The sequence below is a fragment of the Oncorhynchus mykiss genome, chromosome 3, assembly GCF_013265735.2.
Source record: "Oncorhynchus mykiss isolate Arlee chromosome 3, USDA_OmykA_1.1, whole genome shotgun sequence".
In the NCBI taxonomy this organism is placed as follows: domain Eukaryota; kingdom Metazoa; phylum Chordata; class Actinopteri; order Salmoniformes; family Salmonidae; genus Oncorhynchus; species Oncorhynchus mykiss.
In genome coordinates, this window is record NC_048567.1 from 34,042,112 (window position 1) to 34,062,466 (window position 20,355).

At 42.1% G+C, this 20,355-nt stretch overlaps 1 pseudogene; it reads right to left on the bottom strand.

Moving 5' to 3' along the window:
- Positions 1-3,491: 3,491 nt before the first annotated feature.
- Positions 3,492-4,257, bottom strand: LOC110519190 (annotated as a pseudogene).
- Positions 4,258-20,355: the final 16,098 nt, after the last annotated feature.

Below are 20,355 nucleotides of genomic sequence, written 5' to 3' on the forward strand. Positions count from 1 at the left end.
CCGCCGATGAAGTATTAATTTGGACTGCCTCCCAAATGATTACTGCACCACCGCCGCTGCCTGTCCCCCCCCCCCCCCCACACACACAGAACGTGATTCATGGAGACTTTCCGCTCGATGCAGCGGCTTGATTTTTCACTGTCTTGCTCTACTATAATCCTGATGCATCCGTAGGGGATCCTCAGCAATTAGTTTAGCGTGTATTTGTTTTTGCAAGAGCCAGGCCAGATGAATCTAGAAGAAAAAAAGTCTGGATGAAATTATTGCCTCTTAAATGTAAAAGTTCTGAAGTCAAATGTTTGTACCCTCAACAAGTGTGGAGCAAGATGTTAACTGTCCCAACAGATGATGTTGAACTATTGTGGTTACTGCTGGTCTAACAAGCAAATATCTAAGCATGGCATAATGAGAGCTTCCACACTACTGAGCCGAACCAAGCTTGGCCTGGTTATGGATCCACCATAGTTGCTGGAACTAGGCGGGAAAGGATCATGCGAAAAGAAAATAACTGCGCCAGCACAGGTCGGATCTTGTTGGCACACTTGCGTGAAAAAGCAGTGCTTGGATCAGTGATGTCACTGTTGGAATTTTCCCTCTGTCCAAGCTGTAGTTTTTTCAGAATGGTGGTGTTCCTTTGTTAATTTTATGGTTTCCACTAATACCACAGCCACACAGTCAAAATGGGCTATATCTGATTTTATGGATGATTTCTGATTTTATAACGCATGTTTCTGTAGGTTGCCAAACCTTTTGTTGTTTTTTTTTCAGACACAAATTACAAACAAAAAAATATTCCACTCAAGATTACGCAGACATTATTATGCAATTTTAAAACGATTACATAATTACATTATTAAACATAATTCCTCAAACATAAAAGAACAGTATAATCTATTATAGGGAGATTCTGTGTGTAGACCAAAGAATCAGTTGGAACTGAATGGGATGCGTGAGATAACAAGCAGCAGTAGTTCTGTTATTTTGGATGTTTTAGGATTGGGCAAAGGCAGTGCTTAAACCGTTTCGATTCAAGTGCTTTGCCCATGGGGGGCTCTTTGGCTGTGTGAGGGTGGAGACTTTGGTCCCGATTCAATCAAATCATCTTTAGCCGAAATCCCCATAGCTGAAGTTTTGACAGTGTAAGAGGTGGGACTGTTTTAGAGCTGTCAAATCCACAAGCGGCTCCCAGCATTTTACCTAAAACAGACATGGCCATTGGTTGCACCGAGTCGCTTTAAGAGAAATCCCATACAGCTGAGCTAACAAGTCTAGAATGTGAAATTGTGCATACACCTTGATTAAGCTGAAATCCTCATGATCACATTTAATGATTTTCAATTTGAGCGTCATTATTTCTATGGGACGGGTGTGGCTTCGTGACAATGATCACAAGAGCAGCTCCTCACCGATTTGACAGCTCCAACACAGTTCCACCTCTTACACCGCCAAAAAATCAGCTATGCGGGTTTTGGCTATCGCCGGTTAGTGCCTGATCTGATTGAATCTAGGCCTTCATCTTTGCCGGAACTCTCAACCTCTAACACGTATAGTCCCAGAAGTTTCTTCATGCAGCTGAACAAATTACACAACATTTTACTTCTGGGTTAACTGAGATTACATACATGAACATAATTATTACAAATTACAACATTGTTGACAAGCATTTCAAAGTCCAATGGTACGAATTGGAATTCGTAACATATCTTCTTTTTTTCCCCAGGACGTAACGTCATATGAATTGGATGATGTTGCACACAATTGGGCAAAATCTTTGGGGACCGTTTATACAAAACCTGCAACAGAAGAGGGTGTTCTGACTACTGTTGTGGTGGATGAAGAACAGAAAGGGTGGTTGGCTTTGAAGGTACGTACAGTGCCTTGCGAAAGTATTCGGCCCCCTTGAACTTTGCGACCTTTTGCCACATTTCAGACTTCAAACATAAAGATAAACACTGTATTTTTTTGTGAAGAATCAACAACAAGTGGGACACAATCATGAAGTGGAACGACATTTATTGGATATTTCAAACTTTTTTAACAAATCAAAAACTGAAATATTGGGCGTGCAAAATTATTCAGCCCTTTTACTTTCAGTGCAGCAAACTCTCTCCAGAAGTTCAGTGAGGATCTCTGAATGATCCAATGTTGACCTAAATGACTAATGATGATAAATACAATCCACCTGTGTGTAATCAAGTCTCCGTATAAATGCACCTGCACTGTGATAGTCTCAGAGGTCCGTCAAAAGCGCAGAGAGCATCATGAAGAACAAGGAACACACCAGGCAGGTCCGAGATACTGTTGTGAAAAAGTTTAAAGCCGGATTTGGATACAAAAAGATTTCCCAAGCTTTAAACATCCCAAGGAGCACTGTGCAAGCGATAATATTGAAATGGAAGGAGTATCAGACCACTGCAAATCTACCAAGACCTGGCCGTCCCTCTAAACTTTCAGCTCATACAAGGATAAGACTGATCAGAGATGCAGCCAAGAGGCCCATGATCACTCTGGATGAACTGCAGAGATCTACAGCTGAGGTGGGAGACTCTGTCCATAGGACAACAATCAGTCATATATTGCACAAATCTGGCCTTTATGGAAGAGTGGCAAGAAGAAAGCCATTTCTTAAAGATATCCATAAAAAGTGTTGTTTAAAGTTTGCCACAAGCCACCTGGGAGACACACAAAACATGTGGAAGAAGGTGCTCTGGTCAGATGAAACCAAAATTGAACTTTTTGGCAACAATGCAAAACGTTATGTTTGGCGTAAAAGCAACACAGCTCATCACCCTGAACACACCATCCCCACTGTCAAACATGGTGGTGGCAGCATCATGGTTTGGGCCTGCTTTTCTTCAGCAGGGACAGGGAAGATTGTTAAAATTGATGGGAAGATGGATGGAGCCAAATACAGGACCATTCTGGAAGAAAACCTGATGGAGTCTGCAAAAGACCTGAGACTGGGACGGAGATTAGTCTTCCAACAAGACAATGATCCAAAACATAAAGCAAAATCTACAATGGAATGGTTCAAAAATAAACATAACCAGGTGTTAGAATGGCCAAGTCAAAGTCCAGACCTGAATCCAATCGAGAATCTGTGGAAAGAACTGAAAACTGCTGTTCACAAATGCTCTCCATCCAACCTCACTGAGCTCGAGCTGTTTTGCAAGGAGGAATGGGAAAAAATGTCAGTCTCTCGATGTGCAAAACTGATAGAGACATACCCCAAGCGACTTACAGCTGTAATCGCAGCAAAAGGTGGCGCTACAAAGTATTAACTTAAGGGGGCTGAATAATTTTGCACGCCCAATTTTTCAGTTTTTGATTTGTTAAAAAAGTTTGAAATATCCAATAAATGTTGTTCCACTTCATGATTGTGTCCCACTTGTTGTTGATTCTTCACAAAAAAATACAGTTTTATATCTTTATGTTTGAAGCCTGAAATGTGGCAAAAGGTCGCAAAGTTCAAGGGGGCCGAATACTTTCGCAAGGCACTGTATATCATGCTTTCTTAACATTACTGATCGGGGACTCAGCCTTGTGGCAGCCACAGCCTCTGCGCTTTCCTCATTCACCTCTACAAAGGCCTCAGACAACTCCAGGTTGAGAAATTGCTCCTGAGCCCTTCAAAGGAGTCCATCATGCCCATGCTGACCAGAACGGCTTTCAGGTTGCAGGCCTTCTCCATCTTCAGTCTGGACAAGTGCGTGTGTCCCACGTGGGCCAGGTCCATGCAACAAAGTTATCATAATGTGAACTCCCTCACCAGCTCCTCCAGCCCAGTTTGTCCTCTATCTCTTCCGGGAGCGTGCTCAGATTGCTCCAGAATCTGGCAGTTGACCTCTGGGATTAAGGTCAAGCAGAACATGCTCTCCTGATACACAAATGTTCTCTCACCTTGAACTGAGCTTCTCTGCTGGATTTCTTCTTGAACTGCTTTCCTCACTTGCCCTTGAAATAAATGACATTCACCAACAAGTTTTGGTTGTTGACAGCTCCCTTTTGCAACCGGTCCTGGAGTTTTCCCTTGGTCTTTTTATCCACCCAGTTGTTTATATTAACCCTAGCTGCCTCCGCATTGGACTCGAAGTCGACAGACTCTAACCTGGCACCGTAGTACTTCCTAGTTTCACAGAGAAAAGCTTTTGAAAAGGCTTTGCCAGGTTCAGTGCATGGGGGTAGTGTGTACGGGGCCCAGACAGGAGTTTTCTGAACACCACAGCTTTGTGGAGGGGCAGGGCCTCTAACATCCATGTGGCAGTATTGCTCCTGGCCCCACTATTGGCCCCTGACCCCTCCAAACAGGCAGTTGGCCAGGCTCAAGTGTGTATGGGGTTTGTCTTTGTTCAGCTCAGACAGGAGTTTTTTTTAACCCATCGTGGATGTCACCCTCAGCTTTGTGGAGGTGCAGCGCCTCTGACATCTGTGTAGCAATATTGCCCTTGGCCTCAAGGAATACTTTAGCCAAAGCAGAGGAGATTTGTATTTATAATGGATCCCCATTGCAGCTACTCTTCCTCGGGTCCAGCAAAATTAAGGCTGTTTATACAATTTAAAAACATTACAATACATTCACAGACTGTGACCTCAGGCCCCTACTCCACAACTACCACATATATACAGTACAAAATCCATGTGTACGTGTGTGTATAGTGCGTATGTTATCGTGTGTATGCATGTGTCTGTGCCTATGTTTGTGTTGCTTCACAGTCCCCGCTGTTCCATAAAGTGTTTTTTTTTAATCTGTTTTTTAAATCTAATTTTACTGCTTGCATCAGTTACTTGATGTGGAATAGAGTTCCATGTAGTCATGGCTCTATGTACTACTGTGTGCCTTCCATAGTCTGTTCTGGACTTGGGGACTGTGAAGAGACCTCTTGTGGCATGTCTTGTGGGGTATGCATGGGTGTCTGAGCTGTGTGCCAGTAGTTCAAACAGACAGCTCGGTGCATTCAACATGTCAATACCTCTCATAAATACAAGCAGTGATGAAGTCAATCTTTACTCCACTTTGAGCCAGGAGAGATTGACATGCATATGATTAATATTAGCTCTCTGTGTACACCCAAGGGCCAGCTGCCTTGTTGACAGTGCTGTCAAGAAAGTAGAGCAGCATCTTATCATGGACAAACTTCTCTCCATCTTAGCTATTGTTGTATCAATATGTTTTGACCATGACAGCTTATAAATCCAAGGTAACTCCAAACAGTTTAGTCACCTCAATTTCCACATTTATTTATTACAAGATTTAGTTGAGGTTTAGGGTTTAGTGATCCCAAATACAATGTTATTAGTTTTAGAAATATTTAGGACTAATTTATTCCTTGCCACCCATTCTGAAACTAACTGCAACTCTTTGTTAAGTGTTGCAGTCATTTCAATCGCTGTAGTAGCTGACATGTATAGTGTCGAGTCATCCGCATATATAGACACACTGGCCTTACTCAAAGCCAGTGCCAATTCATTAGTAAAGATGGAAAAAAGTAGTGGGCCTAGACAGCTGCCTTGGGGAATTCCTGATTCTACCTGGATTATGTTGGAGAGGCTTCCGTTAAAGAACACCCTCTGTGTTCTGTTAGACAGGTAACTAACTCTTTATCCACAATATAGCAGGGGGTGTAACACAAGTTTAGCCAACAGCAGACTATGATCTATAATGTGAAAAGACACACTGAAGTCTAACAAAACAGCCCCCACAATCTTTTGTCATCAATTTCTCTCAGCCAATCATCAGTCATTTGTGTAAGTGCTGTGCTGTGCTTGTTGAATGTCTTTCTCTATAAGCATGCTGAACATTTGTTGTCATTTGTTTACTGTGAAATAGCATCGTATCTGGTCAAACACCATTTTCCCCTAAAGTTTACTAATGGTTGGTAACAGGTGGATTGGTAAAATCAAATCAAATGTATTTGTCACATACACATGGTTAGCAGATGTTAATGTGAGTGTAGCGAGATGCTTGTGCTTCTAGTTCCGACAATGCAGTAATAACCAACGAGTAATCTAACCTAACAATTCCAAAACTACTACCTTATACACACAAGTGTAAAGGGATAAAGAATATGTACATAAAGATATATGAATGAGTGATGGTACAGAACGGAATAGGCAAGATGCAGTAGATGGTATCGAGTACAGTATATACATATGAGATGAGTAATGTAGGGTATGTAAACAAAGTGGCATAGTTAAAGTGGCTAGTGATACATGTATTACATAAAGATGCAGTAGATTATATAGGGTACAGTATATACATATACATATGAGATGAGTAATGTAGGGTATATAAACATTATATTAAGTAGCATGTAAGTCGCTTGGGGTATGTCTCTATCAGTTTTGCACATCGAGAGACTGACATTTTTTCCCATTCCTCTTTGCAAAACAGCTCGAGCTCAGTGAGGTTGGATGGAGAGCATTTGTGAACAGCAGTTTTCAGTTCTTTCCACAGATTCTCGATTGGATTCAGGTCTGGACTTTGACTTAGCCATTCTAACACCTGGATATGTTTATTTTTGAACCATTCCATTGTAGATTTTGCTTTATGTTTTGGATCATTGTCTTGTTGGAAGACAAATCTCCGTCCCAGTCTCAGGTCTTTTGCAGACTCCATCAGGTTTTCTTCCAGAATGGTCCTGTATTTGGCTCCATCCATCTTCCCATCAATTTTAACCATCTTCCCTGTCCCTGCTGAAGAAAAGCAGGCCCAAACCATGATGCTGCCACCACCATGTTTGACAGTGGGGATGGTGTGTTCAGAGTGATGAGCTGTGTTGCTTTTACGCCAAACATAACGTTTTGCATTGTTGCCAAAAAGTTCAATTTTGGTTTCATCTGACCAGAGCACCTTCTTCCACATGTTTTGTGTGTCTCCCAGGTGGCTTGTGGCAAACTTTAAACAACACTTTTTATGGATATCTTTAAGAAATGGCTTTCTTCTTGCCACTCTTTCATAAAGGCCAGATTTGTGCAATATACGACTGATTGTTGTCCTATGGACAGAGTCTCCCACCTCAGCTGTAGATCTCTGCAGTTCATCCAGAGTGATCATGGGCCTCTTGGCTGCATCTCTGATCAGTCTTATCCTTGTATGAGCTGAAAGTTTAGAGGGACAGCCAGGTCTTGGTAGATTTGCAGTGGTCTGAAACTCCTTCCATTTCAATATTATCGCTTGCACAGTGCTCCTTGGGATGTTTAAAGCTTGGGAAATCTTTTTGTATCCAAATCCGGCTTTAAACTTCTTCACAACAGCATCTCGGACCTGCCTGGTGTGTTCCTTGTTCTTCATGATGCTCTCTGCGCTTTTGACGGACCTCTGAGACTATCACAGTGCAGGTGCATTTATACGGAGACTTGATTACACACAGGTGGATTGTATTTATCATCATTAGTCATTTAGGTCAACATTGGATCATTCAGAGATCCTCACTGATTTCTGGAGAGAGTTTGCTGCACTGAAAGTAAAGGGGCTGAATAATTTTGCACGCCCAATTTTTCAGTTTTTGATTCGTTAAAAAAGTTTGAAATATCCAATAAATGTCGTTCCACTTCATGATTGTGTCCCACTTGTTGTTGATTCTTCACAAAAAAATACAGTTTTATATCTTTATGTTTGAAGCCAGAAATGTGGCAAAAGGTCGCAAAGTTCAAGGGGGCCGAATACTTTCGCAAGGCACTGTACCTACTGTAAAAAATGGTGGTGGATCTTTGATGTTATGGGTCCATTTTGGTTCCACTGGTACTAGGACCCTTGTTAAGGTCAACGGCATCAACAACTATACCCAGTACCGGGATATTTTAACCCAAAACCTGGCTGCCTCTGCCAGGAGGCTGAATGTTGGCCTCAAGTGGATCTACCTTGAATCGAAGCGGGCAGTCCATCAGAGCAGACGAAGGATATCAAGGATCTGGAAAGATTCTGTATGGAGAAAATGGTCTAAGATCCCTCTTAATGTATTCTCCAATCTCATAAAGCATTTTTAGAAAAAGGCTAAGTGTTGTTATTCTAGCAAGGGGATAAAATAATATCATTGTTTTAAAAAATGTAGCATACAACACAGCTCAGTATTTGTATTATATATTTTATGTAGTCTTTTTTTGCTCATCTTTAGCGAGAGAGATTCAGCCTAACCCGCCTGAGGGAGGCCTCACCATGACTGTCGTCATTATGTGGCTTTGTGTCCTCTGATTACCCGGCTTTGATTTGGAAGGAGGGCAGACTGGGTGGAACCACAATGCATGTTTATGGTGTAAAGACAGACAAATTGCTAACGTCATGTTTTTAGTATTATTTTATTCATTTTAGGCGTGTGAATCAAAGGATAACATGTATAACCACCCCCTCCTTCTTTTCAGCACCATATGCTTTTATCTTGACAACTAGGATCATAAGAGACATTGAACTATTAAAAGGCTGCTAATGTTTCTGTTGAGGAGACAGCCAATGAGCGCTTCCCAAATTGCACCCTATTCGCTATATAGTGCGCTACTTTTGACCAGGGCTCGGATCAAAACTGGTGCACTATGTAGGGGATAAGGTGCTATTTGGGACAGAGCCAGTGAAATGAAGGCATGTGAGATGGCCATGCTGAGGGATGAGCAGTGCTTTATACTCCGTGAACAGGGCCAGCAATTAGCCTGAATAATTACTCACTGAAGGGGAGACATGCTTCGCTCCACTGATCAGCAAAGTTCACGCAAAGTTATAATTAACAATAACTTGTTTACAAATGAACGCACACAAACATTTGTGTACTTAAGGGCGCACAGTGTAGTTAGCTCAGATGCATCTGAGTATGGTTGAAAAGCAACAATGTCAAATGGTGGAATTATGGGAGCTGGTGGAGTTATGGGGACTGGTGAGCCTTTGTCACAGTTATCTGTCTAGAGGGAGCGAAAGAATCATCCCACTGGGCACGAGCATCTAGTTTTGATTTACATTTGGTTGAGTTGTCAACTAAGGTGAATTCAACGTGAAATCAACAAAACATTTCACCATGTCATTGGATTTAGGTTAAAAGTTGGGTGAAAAAAATACTAAATTCCCTTAGGTTTATGACTTGTTTTCAAATCCAATCAGTTTCCCACGTGGATTCCCACGTCATCACAATGATGTGGAAACAACGTTGATTCAACCAGTTTTTTCCCAGTATTTCACTAAAATGTAATCACTTGAAACCTTTGCTTACATTTGTATACGATCATGTCTTTCTATTATATGTAGGAATACTTAGGAACAGATATCCAAAATTAAAATAACTTGGAGCTGATTTCCTGGTGTTTTTAGTCTTTTGTGTCCAACAATGAAAATTCTGTAAAATGTAAATTGGGGAACACTGCTGTAGGCTATGTACCTTGAGCACACAATGATCTATTGTATATACAGTGCCTTGCGAAAGTATTCGGCCCCCTGGAATTTTGCGACCTTTTGCCACATTTCAGGCTTCAAACATAAAGATATAAAACTGTATTTTTTTGTGAAGAATCAACAACAAGTGGGACACAATCATGAAGTGGAACGACATTTATTGGATATTTCAAACTTTTTTAACAAATCAAAAACTGAAAAATTGGGCGTGCAAAATTATTCAGCCCCTTTAAGTTAATACTTTGTAGCGCCACCTTTTGCTGCGATTACAGCTGTAAGTCACTTGGGGTATGTCTCTATCAGTTTTGCACATCGAGAGACTGAAATTTTTTCCCATTCCTCCTTGCAAAACAGCTCGAGCTCAGTGAGGTTGGATGGAGAACATTTGTGAACAGCAGTTTTCAGGTCTTTCCACAGATTCTCGATTGGATTCAGGTCTGGACTTTGACTTGGCCATTCTAACACCTGGATATGTTTATTTTTGAACCATTCCATTGTAGATTTTGCTTTTTGTTTTGGATCATTGTCTTGTTGGAAGACAAATCTCCGTCCCAGTCTCAGGTCTTTTGCAGACTCCATCAGGTTTTCTTCCAGAATGGTCCTGTATTTGGCTCCATCTTCCCATCAATTTTAACCATCTTCCCTGTCCCTGCTGAAGAAAAGCAGGCCCAAACCATGATGCTGCCACCACCATGTTTGACAGTTGAGATGGTGTGTTGAGCTGTGTTGCTTTTACGCCAAACATAACGTTTTGCATTGTTGCCAAAAAGTTCAATTTTGGTTTCATCTGACCAGAGCACCTTCTTCCACATGTTTGGTGTGTCTCCCAGGTGGCTTGTGGCAAACTTTAAACAACACTTTTTATGGATATCTTTAAGAAATGGCTTTCTGCTTGCCACTCTTCCATAAAGGCCAGATTTGTGCAATATACGACTGACTGATTGTTGTCCTATGGACAGAGTCTCCCACCTCAGCTGTAGATCTCTGCAGTTCATCCAGAGTGATCATGGGCCTCTTGGCTGCATCTCTGATCAGTCTTCTCCTTGTATGAGCTGAAAGTTTAGAGGGACGGCCAGGTCTTGGTAGATTTGCAGTGGCCTGATACTCCTTCCATTTCAATATTATCGCTTGCACAGTGCTCCTTGGGATGTTTAAAGCTTGGGAAATCTTTTTGTATCCAAATCCGGCTTTAAACTTCTTCACAACAGTATCTCGGACCTGCCTGGTGTGTTTCTTGTTCTTCATGAAGCTCTCTGCGCTTTTAACGGACCTCTGAGACTATCACAATGCAGGTGCATTTATACGGAGACTTGATTACACACAGGTGGATTGTATTTATCATCATTAGTCATTTAGGTCAACATTGGATCATTCAGAGATCCTCACTGAACTTCTGGAGAGAGTTTGCTGCACTGAAAGTAAAGGGGCTGAATAATTTTGCACGCCCAATTTTTCAGTTTATGATTTGTTAAAGAAGTTTGAAATATCCAATAAATGTCGTTCCACTTCATGATTGTGTCCCACTTGTTGTTGATTCTTCACAAAAAAATACAGTTTTATATCTTTGTTTGAAGCCAGAAATGTGGCAAAAGGTCGCAAAGTTCAAGGGGGCCGAATACTTTTGCAAGGCACTGTATGCCCAAGGTACATAGCCTGCGGCAGGGAAAGTACTTTTTCCCTTGAATAAAAATGTATTATAAAATTGCTTAAATAAATTAAATCCTCAGCAATGTTCATACAATACCCCACAATGACAAATCGAAAATAGGTTTTTAGACGTTTTGCAAATGTTTAAAAAATGTGAAACATAAATTCAGACCCTTTGCTATGAGATTAGAATTTGATCTCAGTTGCATCCTGTTTCCATTGATCATCCTTGAGATGATTCTACAACTTGATTGGAATCCACCTGTGGTCAATTCAATTGATTTGACATGATTTAGAAAGGCACACACCTGTCTATATATGGTCCCACAGTTGACAGTGCATGTCAGAACAAAAACCAAGCCATGGGGTCGAAGGAATTGTCCGTAGAGCACAAAGACAGGACTGTGTCAAGGCACAGATCTGGAGAAGGGTACCAAAACATTTCTGCAGCATTGAAGGTCCCCAAGAACACAGTGGCCTCCATCATTCTTCAATGGAAAAAGTTTTGAACCACCAAGACTCTTCCTAGAGCTGGCTGCCTAGCCAAACTGAGCAATCGGAGGGCCTTGGTCAGGGAGGGGCCTTGACCAAGAAGCCGATGGTCACTCTGACAGAACTCCAGAGTTCCTCTGTGGAGATGGGAGAACTTTTCAGAAGGACAACCATCTCTGCAGCATTCCACCAATCAGGCCTTTATGGTAGAGCGGCAAGATGGAAGCCACTCCTCAGTAAAAGGCACATGACAGCCCACTTGAAGTTTGCCTAAAGGCAACTAAAGAATCTGATAATGAGAAACAAGGTTCTCTGGTCTGATGAAACCAAGATTGAACTCTTTGGCCTGAATGCCAAGCATCATGTCAGGATGAAACCTGGCACCATCCCTATGGTGAAGCATGTTAGTGGGAGCATCATGCTGTGGGGATGTTTTTCAGCTGCAGGGACTGGGAGACTAATCAAGAAAAAGATTAACGGAGCAATTTATCCTTGATGAAAACCTGCTCAGGACCTCAGACTGGTGCACCTTCCAACAGGACAAATACCCTAAGCACACAGCCAAGACAATGCATGAGTGGCTTCGGGACAAGTCTCTGAATGTCCTTGAGTGACCCGGTCAGAGCCCGGATTTGAACCCAATAGAACATCTCTGGAGGGACCTGAAAATAGCTGTGCAGCGACACTTCGCATCCAACCTGACAGGGCCTGAGAGGATCTGCAGAGAAGAATGGGAGAGACTCCCAGAATACAGGTGTGCCAAGCTTGTAGCGTCATACCCAAGAAGACTCAATGCTGTAATCGCTGCCAAAGGTTCTTCAAAAAGTACTGAGTAAAGGGTCTGAATACTTATGTAAATGGGATATTATTATGCAAAATGTCTAAAAACCTGTTTTTGCTTTGTCATTAATGGCGTATTGTGTGTAGATTGATGAGGGGAAAACAATTGAATCAATTTTAGAATAAGGCTGTAACTTAACAAAATGTGGAAAATGGTCAAGGGGTCAAAATTCTTTCCAAAGGCACTGTATACACTAACTGACTAATAGAGGGTGCTATGTTGAAGCCATCGTTCCTCCATCTTGGCACTCCCCCATCATTGTAGAAAATATTTAGGAAGATATCGAAATGCATTTATTAATGACTACATTTGTTTTTGCCACATTCTATTAGACACTTTTAAATTATATATATATATACTGTATGTGTATGTGTGTGTGTGTTTTTTTATTTAACTAGGCAAGTCAGTTAAGAACAAATTCTTATTTACAATGACGGCCTAGGAACAGTGGGTTAACTGCCTTGTTCAGGAGTAGAACGACAGATGTCTACCTTGTCAGCACGGGAATTCGATCTAGCAACCTTTCGGTTACTGGCCCAATGCTCTAACCACTAGGCTACCTGCCAACCCGGAATATATAAACTCAGCAAAAAAGGAAACGTCCCTTTTTCAGGACCCTGTCTTTCAAAGATAATTCATAAAAATCCAAATAACTTCACAGATCTTCATTGTAAAGGGTTTAAACACTTTTTCCCATGCTTGTTCAATGACCCATAAACAATTAATGAACATGTACCTGTGGAACGGTTGTTAAGACACTAACAGCTTACAGACAGTAGGCAATTAAGGTCACAGTTATGAAAACTTAGGACACTGAAGAAGCATTTCTACTGACTCTGAAAAACACCAAAAGAAAGATGCCCAGGGTCCCTGCTCATCTGCGTGAACGTGCCTAAGGCATGTTGCAAGAAGGCATGAGGACTGCAGATGTGGCCAGGGCAATAAATTGCGATGTCCGTACTGTGAGACCCCTAAGACAGCGCTACAGGGAGACAGGGTGGACAGCTGATCGTCCTCGCAGTGGCAGACCACGTTTAACAACATCTGCACAGATCGGTACATCAAAACATTCGAGTTGCGAGACAGGTACAGTATGGCAACAACAACTGCCCGAATTACACCAGGAACGCACAATCCCTCCATCAGTGCACAGACTGTCCGCAATAGGCTGAGAGAGGCTGGCCAGAGGGCTTGTAGGTCTGTTGTAAAGGCAGGTCCTCACCAGACATCACTGGCAACAATGTCGCCTATGGGCACAAACCCACCATCGCTGGACCAGACAGGACTGGCAAAAACTGAAGAATCGCAGTTTTGTCTCACCAGGGGTGATGGTCGATTTCACGCTTATCGTCAAAGGAATGAGAGTAACACAGAGGCATGTACTGTGGAGCGGGATCAATTTGAAGGTGGAGGGTCCGTCATGGTCTGGGGCGGTGTGTCACAGCATCATTGGACTAAGCTTGTTGTCATTGCAGGCAATCTCAACGCTGTGCGTTACAAGGAAGACATCCTCCTCCCTCGTGGTACCCTTCCTGCAGGCTCATCCTGACATGACCCTCCAGCATGACAATGCCACCAGCCATACCGCTCGTCCTGTGCGTGATTTCCTGCAAGACAGGAATGTCAGTGTTCTGCCATGGCCAACGAAGAGCCCGGATCTCAATCCCATTGAGCACGTCTGGGACCTGTTGGATCGGAGGGTAAGGGCTAAGGCCATTCCCCCCAGAAATGTCCAGGAACTTGCAGGTGCCTTGGTGGAAGAGTGGGGTAACATCTCCCTGCAAGAACTGGCAAATTTGGTGCAGTCCATGAGGAGGAGATGCACTGTAGTACTTAATGCAGCTGGTGGCCACACCAGATACTGACTGTTACTTTTGATTTTGACCCTTTGTTCAGGGACACATTATCACATTTCTGTTTGTCACATGTCTGTCGAACTTGTTCCGTTTATGTATCAGTTGTTGAATCTTATGTTCATACAAATATTTACACATGTTAAGTTTGCTGAATAAAGTTGACAGTGAGAGGATGTTTCTTTGCTGAGTTTATACAGTGGGGCAAAAAAGTATTTAGTCAGCCACCAATTGTGTTCTTTCAAGGTCCTGGAGTGGCCTAGCCAGTCTCCAGATCTCAACCCCATAGAAAATCTTTGGAGGGAGTTGAAAGTCCGTGTTGCCCAGCAACAGCCCCAAAACATCACTGCTCTAGAAGAGATCTGCATGGAAGAATGGGCCAAAATACCAGCAACAGTGTGTGAAAACCTTGTGAAGACTTACAAAAAACATTTGACCTCTGTCATTGCCAACAAAGGGTATATAACAAAGTATTGAGATAAACTTTTGTTATTGACCAAATACTTATTTTCCACCATAATTTGCAAATAAATTCATAAAAAATCCTACAATATGATTTTCTGGATTTTTTTTTCCTCATTTTATCTGTCATAGTTTAAGTGTACCTATGATGAAAATTACAGGCCTCTCTCATCTTTTTAAGTGGGATAACTTGCACAATTGGTGGCTGACTAAATACTTTTTTGCCCCACTGTATAAATGCTTGGTTACACAGTTTATTCAGATAAGTCCCCAGTATCAACATTTCCAAGCAAACAAAAACAGGGAGAAGGGAGAATCTGTAGACATGCTGAGATAAAAGAAAATACTCTTTGCCATAATTCAGCTCGCCTTCACAAGACCGTAATATATGCAAATATGTCCCCTTTTGTGTTTGACACCTCCAGCAGAGGAATTATATTTCTGAGTGCATGATGTTCAGTTTCAATGGCATATAGAATGTTCTATGGATGGCCTTCAACTGCAGTAATTTATGTCTGAGATGGTATGAACATGACTGGGTATTCACACACATCTGTAGCCATTCTCTTTCAACCCTTGATACATTTTGGAAATCAACTTTGGAGGTTTGTCAGACTGCCTTAAAATAACATCTGGCTTGTCCAGTGTTTACTGCACAGAGAGAATAAAGTGTTGCATCTGCGGAAAATCACCTCACCTCTGTCACAAACTGGTCTTCCCCACTGCTGAAACCCCTGTCACCATCTAATCCTCCTAAAAATGAGGTATGACAAAGAATTACCTTGGTGTACATTTATTTATACATAATGTTATCCAATAATATAATCAATGGTTCAATAATTACAATTACCATGATACCCAGTTCCCAGACTGTAGCTTTACACTTAAACTGCTGTCCTGTAGTTACTGTAGGTCTACCCATCAATTCAAGATGGAACGTTGTGTCATTCACTGTTATTGTTAATATAGGCTTACTGCATAATTCACCTGAACTCCGTAGACTGTTCTCCCCTTGCAGTCTGACCCTGCTGGGAACACGATCGCCCTCTGATCCTGCTAAGACATGATGAGTATAGTGTTGTGTACTGACTGCACTAGGGCTGCATCTTAACCGAATACCTGCGGGACCTACGGGTCCCAACAGAGATCATTGTGGCATGGTCTGTATTTTTCATGCTGCGGGCGGGAGCGGGCTGTCTGTCAGGCGACTTTGGGATCAACATATTTTTGTTGTCCCACAGATTATTTGGAACGGTCCTCTTTCTGCTTTGTATGCATTAGCCTACATATTGTATTAAAAGCACATTTTTATTTGCATTATTCACACACTCTGCTTCAACTTAAGTAGCCTACCACTGCTCTCCTAGTTGGGCGTGAGAGTTCAAGAGCGCCTAGTGTGTGTGGTCTCATTGAAATAGAGTAGGCTGCCTACATGGGTGGAGAATCAAGGGGCAGATCATTTGAATGGGAAATTTACTTGAATATGATTAGACTGTAGTTTACTACAGTGTCTGTAAATACACATTCATAATGGAACAAAGTGGAGGGTGCTCAACCAACGTGAGTCGAAGTGCAATCAAAAAAATATATAATTTGAAAAGGAAAAGGCACAATGCGCACATTGTTTAGGCTACTATGGTGAGCAACCTTGTGCCTTTTTCATTTTCTATAAATATTGATTACCCATTTATTTGTCTCTGCCTGCAAATCGTCCTCCTATAAGGTAGACTATATCTTATAGGCCTATGCAAAACCTAGCAAGTGTTGCTGTCATCAGTCTTGCTGTTTCCAGTTCAGTAGCCGTACCTGCGAGATCAGGTGTGCGTGTGTTCTCAATTAAATAGTTGGCTATAGCCTATTCATGGGTGGGGGATAACGGAGCAGTTATCTTTCCAAGGAAATGTTATTCCAAACTAGGCCTATGACTAGGCCATAGTTTACTACATTGCCTAGAAATAGGCCTAAATATTGGTCACTCATATTCAGTGGCGATTTTAGCATGTAAATCTTCGTGGGGTCCATCAAAAAAAAAGTGGGATGCATGCCAGCAAAGCCACAATACTAAACAATACATTAATTGCACTCAAACGGTGCCCACAAACTGTTAGGGCTTACATAAAGCTGTCCCAACAGCTATCTGACTGATAACTAGAGGTGCTAGTGCTGACCTGGCTGTGGTAGCTACTTAGCTAGCGTAGCTTATTCATTCACCTCAGTTGAGGGGGGATGACACATTGGCTAACATTACATGTCAGGTTACAATACTTGCTCAGCACTGCGAATAAACACTAGTTTCGTTTTTTTCTGTTAAGTTAAACATTGGTGACCTTGCCAGCTACATCAGTCAACTAAAGGAGAGGCAATTTCTGCTCTGCTTGCTTTTAAAACTCGGTGAAAGAACGCAACACATACACACAGAACTATTCTCATCTCTCCAATGCTGGTCCAGCCAGCCATCCAGAAGCTTTGCCTTCACACAGCCTGTCAGCCCGCTCTGTGGTGTCCACAAGTGGTCCTAAATCTAGCCGGCTGAACACTCCAAACAGCCTACCTGACTGCTTGGAGGTGTCTGCATGGTCCTAAAGCACCCCATCGCCGCTTTTGTATCACATACAATGATAAAACTGGGGGGGACGACAAAAAGGCAATTTCAGAATGTGGAGGGGACATGACCCCATCCCCAGTGAAAGTTGATCACCTGAACAAGCTACAGACTAGCCAACCTGTATTGTTTCCATCCAAGCATATTTATCGTATGCCACGCGTTGTTTAATTTTGGCCGCATCGTGAGAAAAAAAAAGCTAACATTCAGCACAATCATCCTTAAATTACGTGGTGTTTTTGGTCCTAATGTAACGTTATAGTCTGCTATTATATTCAGGCTGTTATGTAGAGTACTAATTAATCATTCAGTAAGTGATGTGAGACAGTAATTCATTGCTCTGGTGCGCTCCAGCAGCACTACACCCTTGATTATACTCAGGTTTCCAAACTGATCACCAACCAGTTCCAAAGTGCCGTAATGAAAATGATTCACATGGCCATATCTCAATAAATCATTGTTAAGCCTACATACAGCCCAATGATGCCCTAAAATATTTGAGGGTGTCACATTCTGACCTTAGTTATTTTGTTATGTCTGTGGTTTAGTATGGTCAGGGTGAGTTGGGTGGGCAGTCTATGTTCCTTTTTCTCTGATTTGGGATTTCTGTGTTTGGCCTTCTATGGATCTCAATCAGAGGCAGCTGTCTATCGTTGTCCCTTATTGAGAACCATACTTAGGTAGCTAGGTTTCACTTTTGAGTGGTGGGTGATTGTTTCCTGTGTCTGTACCACACGGGACTGTTTAGATTTTAATTTGTTCATTCACATTGTTATTTTGTATTTTTTTGAGTGTTCAGTTTAATGAACTAAAATGGACACTTACCACGCTGCACATTGGTCCGACCTCTCTTACTCCTCATCAGAAGAAGAGGAGAATCGTTACAGAGGGGGTCTGAAGAACACAATAAAATGGCCCAAGTATGCCATATACTGTATACGTGTCCTTTAAATATTTGGTAGAAAAGTGGTGAAGAAGTGCCCAAAAATCTACCAAAATGACACATTTTTTACGTACTTTAATCTACATTTTGGAACCATGGACACGATGCCATTTCCAATAGAACTCTACGTAAGTGATAATGGCGTCGAAACCGGTGTTTGGAGGATATATTGGCATGGGTGTTGTTAGACCAGAGATGAAGTCGTGCCAATATATTCTCCAAACACCGGCTTGAGGGCATTATCACTTTTATACACTTGGTTACCAACATATTCAAATAATGATTTAAAAATGTTAATTTAAAAACTTTATTTTGATTCATTTCCACAAGATATAGTCATGACAAAAATATAGGGTTGCTACCCAAGCCGGTAGGTCATTTGTTTGGTTGCCAGGGACGCGACCCAATACAGCTAACACAATCACTTCAAACTGAAGTTGGAAAGACAGCAAACTAGCTGTTTTACCTGTTTTCTATTGATAGTTTTTTGAATATATGCAGAAAAACGATGTTGATTCATGATTGACTGGCTTAGAAAAGCTGCCTCTCGGTCTGTCTCATCTCAACTCCGGACACGTTCATTACTATGGGACAGCTAGATATCGAATTTTAATATTGAAACAATGTTGCAAATGTCGGAGAGACAGACAGCAAGGTTTATACAAATCTCTAAATGTTAGTATGTATAGATAGATTTTTTTTTTTTACCCTTTTTGTGATATCCAATTGTGATCTTGTCTCATCGCTGCAACTCAGGAGAGGGTTCAGGAGAGGTGAAGGTCTCCCGGTCATGGCCGGTTGTGACGCAGCCTGGGATCGAACCCGGGTCTGTAGTGACGCCTCAAGCACTGCACTCAAGCAGTGCCTTAGACCGCTGCACCACTCGGGAGAAATGTTAGTCTAAAAGAAATGTGAGATAATGTTTAGATGCTTTTTATAGTGAAGATCAAATTTATAAATTGCCTGGCTGGGCTGATGAGACAGTGGATTACACAGTCAGATGGAACAGAGTAAATAGCCATTTAACATCATAGATTTAGCCGGTGGTAACTTGCTGGAATGCAGTTTTAAGCAATCAGCATTCAACCCACCCTTTGTATAACTTGATGTACGGGACGAGCTACTAAGCCTACATTAATTATTAGGCAAGCACTGTTTTGGTACATGTTATATATTCTAATCTACAGATATCACACACTCTTTTGAAATCATTAAGAACATGCTGAAATTCTATCCTCAATCAAAGAATCAAAAATATTTTTATAAATCAGTGATTTGGACATCATTTTGGGCATATTTTTGGTCATATTTTCTAAAACGTCTTAAAAAACATACATGATCCATTTGATTGTATTTCCTACATTGAATATTTTAAGTCATTATTAGGCTTAATATGCCACATACTAATTAAATTATGGCCAATTCAAATTACAGAAAAGGTGGACAGGTGTGTGTAACGATGGGGAGCAGGTGTGCTCTCTGACGCGTGGCTCCAGCTGCAGGACGACGCAGTCCAGGGGGACAGCCCCGAGAGTAAGGAGCGGGCCAGTTCAGTCGGCAGAGATGGAAATCTCGGATGATGTTGGGGTCCAGGATATTGGCTCCCGGGACCCAACAGCGCTCCTCTGGGCTGTACCTCTCCCAGTCCACCAGGTACTGGAGCCAACCCCCACGACGTCGGGAGTCCAGAAGAGACCTGATGGAATAGATTATTAAGGTCTCTCCTGGACTCCCAACATTGTTGGGGTCGGCTCCAGTACCTGGTCGACTGGGAGTGGTGCGGCCCAGAGGAGTGCTGTTGGGTCCCGTCCGGACCGTCCCGGTCCCATCGATGTCCATGGGAGGTGGAGGGGTGTCACAGGGGACGACACCAGCCAGGGGACCAGGAACCACCAGTCTGAGTAGGGAAACATAAAGAGGGTGAGATCGGATAGTGGATATGTTACCTCATTGACCCTCTGGAGGACCTTGAAGGGCCCCACAAACCGGGGGTGGACAGACAGATGTGATCACAAGGATGGAACACAGGAGCCTCACCAATATGTGTGAAATGCTTAATAATGTATGTGATATCAACAGAGAAGTGTATTTTCTGGGAGATTTAAATATTGACTGGCTATCATCAAGCTGCCCAAAAAAATTCAA